Genomic DNA, 12,450 nt, shown 5'->3' on the forward strand with positions numbered 1-12,450 from the left:
AGCGTCTGCCTTTGGCTCAGGGCGTGATCCCGGTGTTATGGGATCGAGCCCCACATCAGGCTCCTCTGCTATGAGCCTGCTTCTTCCTCTCCCACTCCCCCTGCTTGTGTTCCCTCTCTCACTGGTTGTCTCTATCTCTGTTGAATAAATAAATAAAAAATCTTTAAAAAAAATACACAGGTGGGAGAGCTTCTAGAAGTACATAGGCTTTAATATAGCTATACATTCTGTTCTTGAACAGGGCTTGCCCAACCTAACATGCCATCAGTAGGGCCTTTAAAAAAATGAAACTATAAAAATTAAGTAGCCTGGTAAAGCGTCTGACATATAACATATGCTTAGACAATTGCCAGTTAGTTTAAGAAGAGAATTTCTAGGCTACTCAAAGTTTTAAAATTTAATAAGGTTTATGGTTTAATTGACATAAATGCCAACTGCTCATGCAATTCTGAATCGTTTCTTCTAAGGCAAGTCAGTGGATAATCCAAAATCACTTAAGAATTATATTCTGCTATGTAAAGTGATGAAACTCTGTTCACCCACCCACACAGCTTATATGTACTAGAAAAAGAAGGCAATAAAAATGATTGGGGGGAGGGAACAGAAAAGGGAAAAGCAAAGAAAGAAAATAGGGTTCGTTTGGCCCTAGACCCTTTCCCCCATCATCTTAAGGTCTCTTGAGAGCCTCTCCATCTCCTCTATTTGCATTCCTAACTACCTGCTGTTTCTACTGGAGAATAACTGTAAAGAACAGGATATTGTTCTTTGTAAGTTTCTCTGTCATGATCTAGAGGGAGGCCTAATCCTGAGCTCTCCCTCTTGGGACCGTGGGGGCAGCATGTGGACCTGTGTCTCCTTCTCTGGTTTTTTTTTTCCATTTTTCTTTTTTTTTTTTTTCTTTTCTTTTCCTTTCCTTTTCTTTTCTTTTTATTTTTCTTTTCTTTTTTTTTTAGAGAGAGTCAGTGCACGCAAGCAGGAGAGGAGGGAGGACAGAGGCAGAGGGAGAGAGAGAATCTTAAGCAAGCTCCACGCTCAGCACAGAGCCCCACACGGGGCTTGATTTCACAACCCTGAGATCATGACTGGAGCCAAAATCAAGAGTCCGACGCTTAACTGACTGAGCCACCCAGGCGCCCCCTCTGGTTTTCTTTAAGGAGGAAAAGAATGTAGATGTGATGAGTGGGTGTCAGAAGAATAAACAGGGTTTGGTGTAGTGCTTGGCTATGGGGAGTCAGGAAAGGGTTGAATCAAAGATGACTCCAGGTTTGGGGCTAGGTGAAGAGGAAGATTCTATCAGCCAAGATCATGTAAGAGAATATTTGGCACATTTGGGTGGTTACAGTACCTGCCATGAGTATGTCACAACATGTTAACTGCTAACATTTCTGACTCCAAATGCATACAAACTTTATCCACTATTTTGGCAAATCCCTGGTTGTTTTCATTCCTAATTGCTACTATGCCTTCCTAGTCAAAAGCTTACATTGTTATTTCCCAGTCCTACGTACATGCCTGCTGCAGCTGCCCGTGAGCAATGTTGATGATTACCAGAGTCATCCCGTCACCCGGTTTCATAAGTAATTGATTCTAGAGTTAGTTCCTTCATGATACAATTTCCTTAACAGCAGCCGCTGATGTTGTTCAACCTGTCTGTCTCATGCCAACTGATGTTTATTCCATAATAACAGTGAGCAGGCTTGAGGGTCTGGAATAGATTGGTTTCAGTTTCTACTGTGTTCGATTTAAATGGTCAGTTTGAATTTCAGAACTGGAGCAGTGCTGTCCACTGCAAATGTAATGCAAGACGCATATAGAATATTAAGTTTTCTGGAGCTAGAATTTCAGAAAAGATAAAAAGAAACAGGTGAAATTTATTTTAATAATATATTTTATTTAACCCAATATATCCAAAATATTTTTACTTCAACATTTAATCAGTACTATTATAGATGTATTGTATTTGTGTTTTACACTGATGGTACGTCTCAATTTGAACTGGCCACATTTCAAGTTCTCACCAGTGGCCCGTGGCTTTCTTACTGGACAGCACAAGTCTAGAGGCAGGAGAGGGGAAGACTGGGAAGTATCAGTGAGAGGTAGTAAGTCACGAACAAGGGTGGACAAGTTGTTTTTGGCAGAGAGTTTAGAGAAGCCTGGGGAATGTCTGCATTTGCATTCGCAGAGCATGTAGGCTAGGAAGAAGAGCTGTCACAGTAACCTTACGAAGTTAACAGGTTACCCAGGAGTTCTAGAAGCCAGAGGAAGAGGGAATTTCCAAAGGGTTTGTGTTTAAATATTGCTAAGCAGGTTAACAAGGATTTCCTGACTCAGTTATGCTGAAAAACAACCTGGTGTTAGAGGCTTTCCGGGTAAGACTCTGTTCTATATGAACGAATAAATCTCCTGCCCTGGTAAATGCAACATGAGAGGAATAATGCAATCTTTATCCTCTTTATGATTCTACACAAATCTCCTTCTCAAGAGTATCAGTCCAGGGACTTGCATCATCACAAAACCTTGTTAACATAGATGCAGACCTGTTGGCAACTTTATTGAAAGCATGAGAAGTCTAGGAGATATACCAAAGTTATTGCTAATTAGAACAAAACCGTAACACAGGAAAGTAATACAAGGAGGGAAAGAAGTTGCAGGAAAAACTGAGCAAGACAAGCCCTTTCCAAAGACAGAAAAAGTGATCAGATAGAAAGATGACGAGCACCTATAAAATGCATTAAGCTCCCTTCCCCATGGTGACATTGGATTTGTTTTGCAAATGTCTATACCAGGCAGGTGAAAGCTACATTAGGGCCTATAACTTTCTGGAAGGCAGGAAATTGAAGAGATTGCAGAAAATACAACCAGAAGTGCGTCCAACAGAGAGAGGGAGGAACAGTTCCCATTGGGTGGAAAGGCAAGGGCTGTCTTGGCAGGCTCCCAGACGGAGCACATGCCGTGGCATTCCAGAGAGCGGGGAAGATGAACCCAGAAGCACACACACCCGATAGTCCTTGAAGCCTGGCACCAAAAAGAAAAATATCACTAACACCTTTGAGTCAAGTAAATGGACTTTAGAGGCTGAGATCATCCAAGAACCCTCAGTGTCTATCTGCAGTCCACATGCTTAATGTTTGATTGAACTACAATATTTTCTGTTAATTAAAACTCTTTATCTTTGTGGTCTTGTGTACTTTCCTGTGTATACATTCCAGATATTCCCTGGAGTGCTCGGGATAGTCTCTTGGTGATGTGCCATTAAATTACTTAGTTAGCACTATTACGTATCAGTGACTCTATTACGATACCAAATATAGAGTCATACACAGACTTGCTCCCAACTGACTTTTTTTCTTGTTATTTGCATTTATCCTTTTAAGTGAGAAAGAAAGGTATGATTACTTAAGGATTCTAGTGAGTTAGATTTTTAACTCTAATATTATACATACATCAAATGTTTTCCTTATTTCATTTCTAACTTAAAATATGTACTAGCTTTATAATTGACATACACAAGCACATATCTAGTGTCAATGTGATCAATTGTGCCATACCTCTGCATACCCACGAAGCCACAATCAGATCAGGATAATGACCCCCCCCAAAGTAGATGAAGTCCAATTTATCTTGTGGTGTTTTTGTTTTTTGTTATTTTTTAATGGACCGTGCTTTTGGTGTTAGGTCTAAGAAATATGTGCCTAACACATGGTCACAAGGATCTTCCATGTTTTCTTCTGGAAGTTCTGTAACTTTTGGTTTTACATTTAAGTCTGTGAACTATTTTGAGTAAATTTTTGTTTATGATCCTAGGAATGACTTGCAGTTCATTTGGGGGGCATATGAGCATCCTTTGTTGAAATAATGCCCTTTCCCTGCTGAATTTCTTTTGCAAACTTGAAAAAAAAAATAGGTGAATATATCTGTTTTGTTCCGTTGTTCTGTTTGTCTATATTTACACCAATATCACTTTGTCTTAATTACAGTAGCTTTATAATAAGCCTTAAAGGTAGGTGGTGTCAGTGTTCCTACCTTTTTCTTTTTTTTTAAGTTATTTTGGCTATTCTAGTTTTTTACATTTCCATATGAATTAAATCAGTTTGTTAATTTCTACAAGAAATGCTTTCTGAGATTTTTATTGTGGTGGGCATTAAAGCTATACCTCATTTGGGAGAAAATCAGCATCTTAATATTATTGCCATCTGACTCACAAAGAAGGAATATCTCTCCATTATTTATGTGTTTATTTTTCAGCAATCTTGTGTGATTTTCATCATACAAGTTTTTTGCATCTTTTTTCAGATTTACCCCATGTAACTATTTTTGATGCTATTCTAGCATCAAAAGTTGGCTTTTGTTTTTAGGCTCCATGCTTTAGGCTCCCAACGTGCGGTTTGAATTTACAACCCCTGAGATCAAGATCTGAGCTGAAATTAAGAGTTGGACATTTAAGCAACTGAACCACCCAGGCGTCCCTGTTAGATGACTTTTATCAGGGTGGTTAAGTTCCCTTCTATTACTACTTTGATGAGAACTTTTTTTTTTTTATCAGCAATAGATACTGCACTTTGTCAAATGTTTTTACTCTATCTATTGAGATTATATTATGGTTTTTCTTTTACAGTTTGTTATTATGGAGAATCACACTGATTTGGTTTTTAAATGTTAAACCACGCCAGCATTCTTAGGATGAACCCACTTGGTTACAATGTGTTATCCTTTTTATACATTGTTGAACTTAATTTACTAAATGTTCTTAGAGTTTTATGTCTGTGTTCATGAGGGATGTTGGTTTGTAGTATTTTTTTCTTGTAATGTCTCTGTTTTGCTATCACAGTAATGCTCTATCACAGTAATGCTTCAGTAAATGAGTTGGAAAGTGTTCCTTCCTCTTCAGTTTTCTGGGAGAATTTTATAGCACTGGTATTATTTCTCCCTAAATGTTTGGTAGAATTCACAAGTGAGGCTACTTGAACCGAAAGTTTTCATTTTCAGAAGGTTTTAAACTTCAAACCCAATTTTTTTCCTCAAGATAGGGCTGTTTGGGTTTATTTCTTCTTGAGTGAGCTTTGATAGTGTCTTTTAAGGAATTAGTTCATTTCATCTAAGTTATATTGTCAAATGTATTGGCATAAAGTTGTTCATAACATTCCCTAATCCTCTTAATATATACTTATAATCCGTAGTTATGACTTTTTTCACTCTTGATATTGGTAAGTTCATCTTCTCTTTTCTCCTGATCAGTGTGGCTAGAAGTCAGTCTATCAATGTTATTGATCTTCTTGAAGCGCTAGCTTTTGTTTCCTTGTTTTTCTATGATTTTCTATTTTTTATTTCATTGATTTCTACTGTGATCTTTCTTATTTCCTTTCTTCTGATTACTTTGGGGTTTCATTTGCTCTTCTTTGTCTATTTTCTTAAGATGGAAACTAACATGATTTGATAGCTTAATCTTTTCTAAAAATGATTCTAAGCTGTATAAATTTCCTTCTAATAATGTTTTAGCTACATCTCAAAAATTTTGATAAGTTATGTTTTTATTTTCATTCAGTTAAAAGTATTTTATAGTTTCCCTTTTGATTTCTTCTCTGTTATATTTAGTTTCTAAATATTCGAGGATTTTTTATTGATTTATAATTTAATTCCACTGTAGTCAGAGACATACATTATATTACTTGACTATTTTTTTAAATTTTATCTATTTATTTGAGAGAGAAAGAGCACATGAGAGCACAAATGGGGTGAGGGGTAGAGGGAGAAGCAGACCCCCCACTGAGCAGGGAGGCCAATGTGGGGCTCGATCCCAGGACCCCAGGTTCATGACCTGAACCAAAGGCAGATGCTCAACTGACTGAGCCACCCAGGCATCCCTACTTGACTTTTTCTTTTTTTTTAAGATTGTATTTTATTTATTTGACAGAGAGACAGCCAGCGAGAGAGGGAACACAAGCAGGGGGAGTGGGAGAAGAAGAAGCAGGCTCCGAGTGGAGGAGCCTGACATGGGGCTCGATCCCAGAACACCGGGATCACGCCCTGAGCCAAAGGCAGACGCTTAACAACTGAGCCACCCAGGCGCCCCACTGACTATTTTTTTTTTAATGTGACATTTGTTCTGTGACCCAGAATATGGTTTAACTCATTGATGTTCTACATGTACTTGAAAAAATATGAGTATTCTGATGTGGTTGAATAAAGTGTTCTATAAAGCTTACTAAGGCCAAGTTGGTTAATATTGTTCAAATATTCTACATCTTTGTTGATTTTATAACTACTTGTTCTATCAATTATTTTGTGAGGCAAATATGTTAACCACTATACTTCAAGAATACCCCAGTTATTGTGGAATTGCCAACATTTTCTCACTATTCTCTCATCAGTTTATCTTCATGCATTTTGAAGCTCTTCTGTTAAGTGCGTAAGTATTTAGGAATAATATGACCTCTTGATGACACCTTTATATGTATGAAATCACCTTCATCCCTTGTCATATTCTTTGCTTCAAAATCTGCCTTTTCTCCTGCTTCCTTTTGGTAGAGTTAGCATGTTAAATCCTATAACTCTCCCTAAATTTTACCCCGTTTGTGTATTTTTATTTAATAGCTGTTTGTAGGCAGCACTTAGTAGGGGCTTGCTTTTTTTTTTTTAATTCAAATCACAACCTCTGCCTTTTTGGGAGGTTATGGGGTGTCTACCATATTTACATTTAATGTGCTATTGACATGATTGGCTCTAAATGTGATTTTATTTTTTCCCTCTTTTTCCCATCTATTCTTTTCTTTTTGTCTTCTTGGCTTAACTGAATTTTTTTTTTAACATTCCATTTTATCCCTTTTGTTTTTATTATTTATTTATTGTTTAGTTTTTATTAGTTATGATTCCTTGTTGTTGGTTTAGTGTTTGCTTTAGAGTTTATAGTATACATCAGCACAGTGTATCTTCGAGTTATATTACACACAGAAACATATAGTTTAAGGATCATACAACGCTGTGCTTCCATTTTTGTCCTCCTGGCTTTTGTGCTATTGTCTCATGTATTTGACTCATATATATTATAAATTCTACATTGTTCTTGTTTTTGGCTGTAAATAATCAATTATCAATTACAGAGCTTTAAATAAATAGGGAAAAGTGCCATTTATTCCCTTCGATAGATGCAGATTTCCATCTGGTCTCATTTTCTTTCTGCCCAAAGGACTTTTAACATTTCTTATAGTACAGCTCTGTTGATAAATTCTTTCATCTTTTATAGGTCTAAAAAAGACGTTATTTTGTCTTTGTGTTTGAAAAATATTTTTTGTAGGCAGAGAATTTTATAATGACTTTTTCTCCTCCACTAAGCATGTTGCTTCATTTTGTTCACGCTTGTGTTGTTTCTGAGAAGAAACCTGTCATTCTTCTGCTTGTATACGAGTATGTCATTTTTTTGTACTACTGCTTTTAAGATTTTATCACTTTCCCTGATTTTGAGCAATTTCATTGTGATGTGCCTTCGTGTTGTGTTCTTTATGTTTCTTATGCTTGGGCTTGTTGAACTTCTCAGATCTGTGGGCTTATAGTTTTCATCAAATTTGGAAAATTTGGAGCCATTATTTCTTCAAGTACTTTTCTCTGTCTCCTCTTTCTACCATCCTTTGGAAACTCCATTTTCACCTCTATTTGGCTACTTGATGTTTTCCCGCAGCTCCTTATGGCTCTATTCATTTTTTCAGTCTTTTTTTCCTCTCTGTGTTTTAATTTGGAATGTTTCTATTTCTATGCCTTCAAGTTCAGAAAATCTTTTTTTTTCCCAATGTTTAATTCACCTTTATTTCCATCAGTGTGTTTTACATCTCAGATAGTATAATTGCATCTCTCAAAATTAGATTTGGGTCTTTCTGTATCTTTCATGTCTCTCTTTAACATGCTGAGTCTTTCCTCTAGCTCATATGAAATCCAGTTCTAGTAACAGTCCTAGTGTCATTTCTCTTTCAATTGGTTGATTTTTCTCTTTATCATGGGTCATGCCAGACACTGACTTTGGGGTGGGAGGGATTTTTTATTAAGTTTTTAATTTTCATTCCAGTATAGATAACATACAGTGTTGTATTAGTTTCAGGTGTACAATGTAGTGATTCAACAATTCCCTACAACACCTGGTGCTCATCACAACAAGTGCCCTCATCCATCCCCATCACCTATTTAACCCATCCTCCCTCCCATCACCCTTCTGGCAACCATCAGTTTGTTCTCTATAGTTAAGAGTCTGTTTCTTGGAAGACACCGAATTTTAATGTGTTGAATGATAGTTTCTATAAATATTCTTGCATTTTTTTCTAGGATGCCATCATGTTACTTAGAAACAATTTGATCCTTTCAGTTCATGCTTTGTTAGCAACATTAGAGTACAGCTAATTCTTACCCACTACTGAGGTAAGAGCCTTGCGGTTGCTCTACCCGAAACCCATGAGTTAGGAAGTCTTTCAGGCTGGGTGGTCAGATCAGGCACTGTTTGACTGTATGAGCTTCAGAGATTGTCCCAGCTGATCTGTCCCACACACAAGTGCTCATCAGTTCTGCATTGTAGTTTCAGGGGCACTGACTGCAGGTCTCTAGAGTTCTGTGCTCAGAGAGCTCTCTCTCCCCTCCAGTAATCTTCCCTGAAGACTCCAGTCATCACAGACCCCCAGACTCCCAAGCTTGGCCTCCCAGGTCAGGGAGGCTTCTCTCTCCCTGTGCTATAGCTCACTCCAGGCAGTAGGCTGGGACAATTGTAGGGCTTACTTCTGGAGTTTTCCTTCTCTTGGGGATCACAGTTGCCTGATGTGATGAAGAGCCATTGCTTTATAGATTTTACCATTTTTAAGTTGCTTTAGATGGGAAGATAAATCCAGTCCCTGTTACCCTATCATGGCACAACACAGATTCTTAACTTTCTTTTTATACTTTCTTTATACAATAAATTCATGAAAAGTCAGAGCTGGTAGGGGTGAGTTGTCCATTTTATATTTTATTTTTTTATAATAATTTTTTATTACGTTATGTTAGTCACCATACAGTATATCCTTAGTTTTTGATGTAATGTTCCATGATTCATTATTTGCGTATAACACCCAGTGCACCATGCAATATGTGCCCTCCTTAATACCCATCACCGGCCTATCCCCATCCCCCACCCCCACCCCGAAGCCCTCAGTTTATTTCCCAGAGTCCATAGTCTCTCATGGTTCGTTCCCCCTTCTGTTTACTCCCCCTTCATTCTTCCCTTCCTTCTCCTACCGATCTTCCATTTTAAACACACATTTTGCAGATGAGGAATGTAAGTCCCGGAGATCAGTGAGGTACCAAGACCCACACAATCAACACATGGCATAACATCATAAATGATTGTGATGTCTAGTTTAGAGCTGTTTCCACTAGACGAGCGAATTTCAAACCGTGTCTCGTGGACAGTTAGGGTTCCCCTGGGAGAGATCAGGGCCCAGTACTCAGGGCAAGGGGGAAGCCAATGCTTGGCGTGGGGGGCGGTCACCTACTTCAATTAGAACAGCTAGTTTTTCCATTTTATATAGAATTATGCATGAGATCGTGTTTCAAAACAGCTTTCTGCTGCTTTAGAAAGAATTGAAAATTACTGCACTAGGGCCACGCTGCCTTTTAATAGTTGTTTATGAAACCCAGTAGGAGCCATCTTTTTTATATATATTTAGTACTTTGCTTTGACAGAAAGGCTTACAGGACAAGAATCTCTTCAGGAGGAATTAAGTATTTTGATCTTAATTCTTTGCATTCTTATAAGTGTAGTGCATCTAAAAATCTGATACAGGAATGTTTCTTTAAAGCCACTTGATTTTTTTCTTTTTAAGTTTTCCTTGGAGAGCTCTAGGCAATGCTTTTGTCCTTGAGGAGGGGATTCAGTCTTCTAAAATATCCAGGGAGCCTTTGGAAAAATCGAGTATGTCTGGGCTAATAGAATACTTGTCTCCTTCATCCAAAGTAGCTCTGCTTCACTATAATCAATCCATCTTATGCTTAGGCCACGTCATCACCACCACATCCCAGCAAAATAAATTTCCCTCCCCCTCCTGAAAACTAAAGGCGAGAAAAGAGGAAAAACAGAGCTGCGTGTAAGTACAGCAAAAGAGATAAAAATGAAAGTAATATCATTTTCATTTTATTCAGCTTCCTCTGTGCCAGCCACTATCCCAAAAGCACATTCACACATATCCTTTTTTTTAGTCTTCTCCATTTTCCAGTAAGATGGGAATTAATCTCCATTTTGCAGGTAAAGAAACTGAGTTACATGGAAATTAAGTGACTTGCCCTGAATCACCCAGGTCATAAGGAAAGGACCCAAGAAATCTGGTTCCATAGTCTGTGCTCTTAACGCCCACTGCAGGGTAAAGCAGAAGTGCCTCGATGGCACATGTGTGTGGGTGTGGGTGCTGGTGTGTAAGGCTGTGTTTGGAAGACTGAGCCTGGTTGAGAAACTGCTTTAGGAGACAGAGCAGCTGTCTGGGAAAGCACAAAGGGGGAATAGAACTTGGCAGAAAGCGTACTTGTTTTATGGTGGAATGATGCCGTCCTTCTGCATCCCAAATGCTCTGTGTCTCTCCTTAGTTTTCAGGATTTTCTAGCCTTGCTTGCTCTCCTTGCAGCTTCTCTGTAGTCTTAATTTATGCCAGTTAAACATTACTACTAGTAAAAGTTATAGTATATGAAGTTAAAACCAGATGATTTTGTGATTTTTTAAAACAATTATTTCTATCTATTACATGGACTTTAAAAAGAGTAGCTATATTCTCCAAAGGTAGTGATATATTAGTTAATATTAATTTAGTTAATATTAATGGCATTTTATATTGTATATGTTTGTATGTATATGTATATACAAATATATGTATATATTTGCATTTTTAGAATTATGAAAATTGAAAGTAGAGAACCTGAATACATGAGCTTTGGGCTTAATTTAAACCTTTTACACTAATCTATGTCAATTTTCTATACCTACCACTTACATGAGCTCTGTTCCAAAAGTCTAAGATCTTTATGACCAGTCACCTTTCATATGTCTTATTTTTACTTTTAAAAACATCCCCCATCACCAAGGGACAGGGTCTAGGTACCATAAATACCATTAATTATTATATAGTAAAAAGAAAGACCCCTAATGAAAGAAATTAAATTAAAATTTTAAGTTTAAACTGGATACCTGGGACAAAAAGCTCATGCGTCTTAGTGTCCATTCTTAGCCTTATAACTTCTTAAGAGTCAGAGCTTTCATCTCTCCTTACACAAGACTCTTTATTATGGAACATTCCCAACAGTTACTCCTGTGGTCCATTGCAGCAGTGTTTCTCAAAGGGTGTGGTCTACAGTCCACCTGTCTAGAGGCAATACAGAGCTTGGAAAAAAATAAATAAAGGCTGCTGGGTCACACCCTAAATGACTGACTCAGAGTCTCTATGAAGAAGACCAGGAAGCTGTATTTCAACCAAGCTCCTAACGTAACTGAGAACCACTGCTCCTCAGGAGTTTCAGTGGCAAGAGAGCCAGACCATCATTTACAGTAGTTGGTCCATGATGCTGAACACAAGGGAAACAGAAATCAGCCTTCTCAAAGGGAAAGTTAAAGAACGCCCGAGGATGGTTAAGGCACTGCGTGGAAAGCTAATCCACCACACAAACACAACTGTGCATGTGGAATGCTCCAGCGTATGATGTCATGCTGCACAGGAGGACTGTGGCTCCGGCCCCTGTGGAATTGGGATGGGCATGTAGCCATAGAATGGTGCTTTGCAGTACTTCTGCAAGCGTGAAGACAATGCCCCTAGGGCACCTGATTTGCTCCTCATTAAAGAAAAGTAAACAAGGAGAACTCTGCTAATGCTATAAAAAATGTAAGTTCCTATAACTGAGAGAAGACAAATTTACATGTTAACTAGTTTAAAATGCTGTCCTCAAAGCTGTAAGCTTTGAAAATAGGAATATCCGACCCAGTATGCCAGACCCCTGGCCAATGCAATTCCTGTTGTTGCCTTTGAGAGTGTGTCAAACTATATGGGGGTGCCAGTGTGGCTCAGTTGGTGAGGTATCTGCCTTCGGCTCGGGTCATGATCCCAGGGTCCTGGGATCGAGCCCCACATTGGGCTCCCTGCTCCGTGGAGAGTCTGCTTCTCCCTCTGCCCCTCACCCTGACTCATGCTTTCTTGGTCTACTCTCTCTGTCTCAAATAAAGAAATAAAATCTTTAAATATATATATGTTATATGATTGTCTTTTACAACACTGCTTCCTAACCTTTTCCCTGTCAGCAGAAAAACATGGAATATTTGTATGTCACACTGGAATAAATGGACGAAGTTGCTTACGGCTTGGAGGCAGCTGGTCTCGGGCCTTTCCTTGCTCTTGGTCTCTCCCAGCAGCCCAAGGGCTCAGGACTTGCTATTCAAAGTGCGGTCCCAAACAGAGAGCAACAGGA

At 38.4% G+C, this 12,450-nt stretch overlaps 1 protein-coding gene across 1 annotated transcript in view; it reads left to right on the plus strand.

Annotated features, from left to right (window-relative positions):
- The window catches only part of ODAD2 (outer dynein arm docking complex subunit 2), a 170,923-nt gene that overhangs the window by 125,984 nt on the left and 32,489 nt on the right, over positions 1-12,450 (plus strand). The gene's annotated exons all lie outside the window — the stretch shown is intronic.

The sequence above is a fragment of the Ursus maritimus genome, unplaced genomic scaffold, assembly GCF_017311325.1.
Source record: "Ursus maritimus isolate PB19 unplaced genomic scaffold, ASM1731132v1 scaffold_31, whole genome shotgun sequence".
In the NCBI taxonomy this organism is placed as follows: domain Eukaryota; kingdom Metazoa; phylum Chordata; class Mammalia; order Carnivora; family Ursidae; genus Ursus; species Ursus maritimus.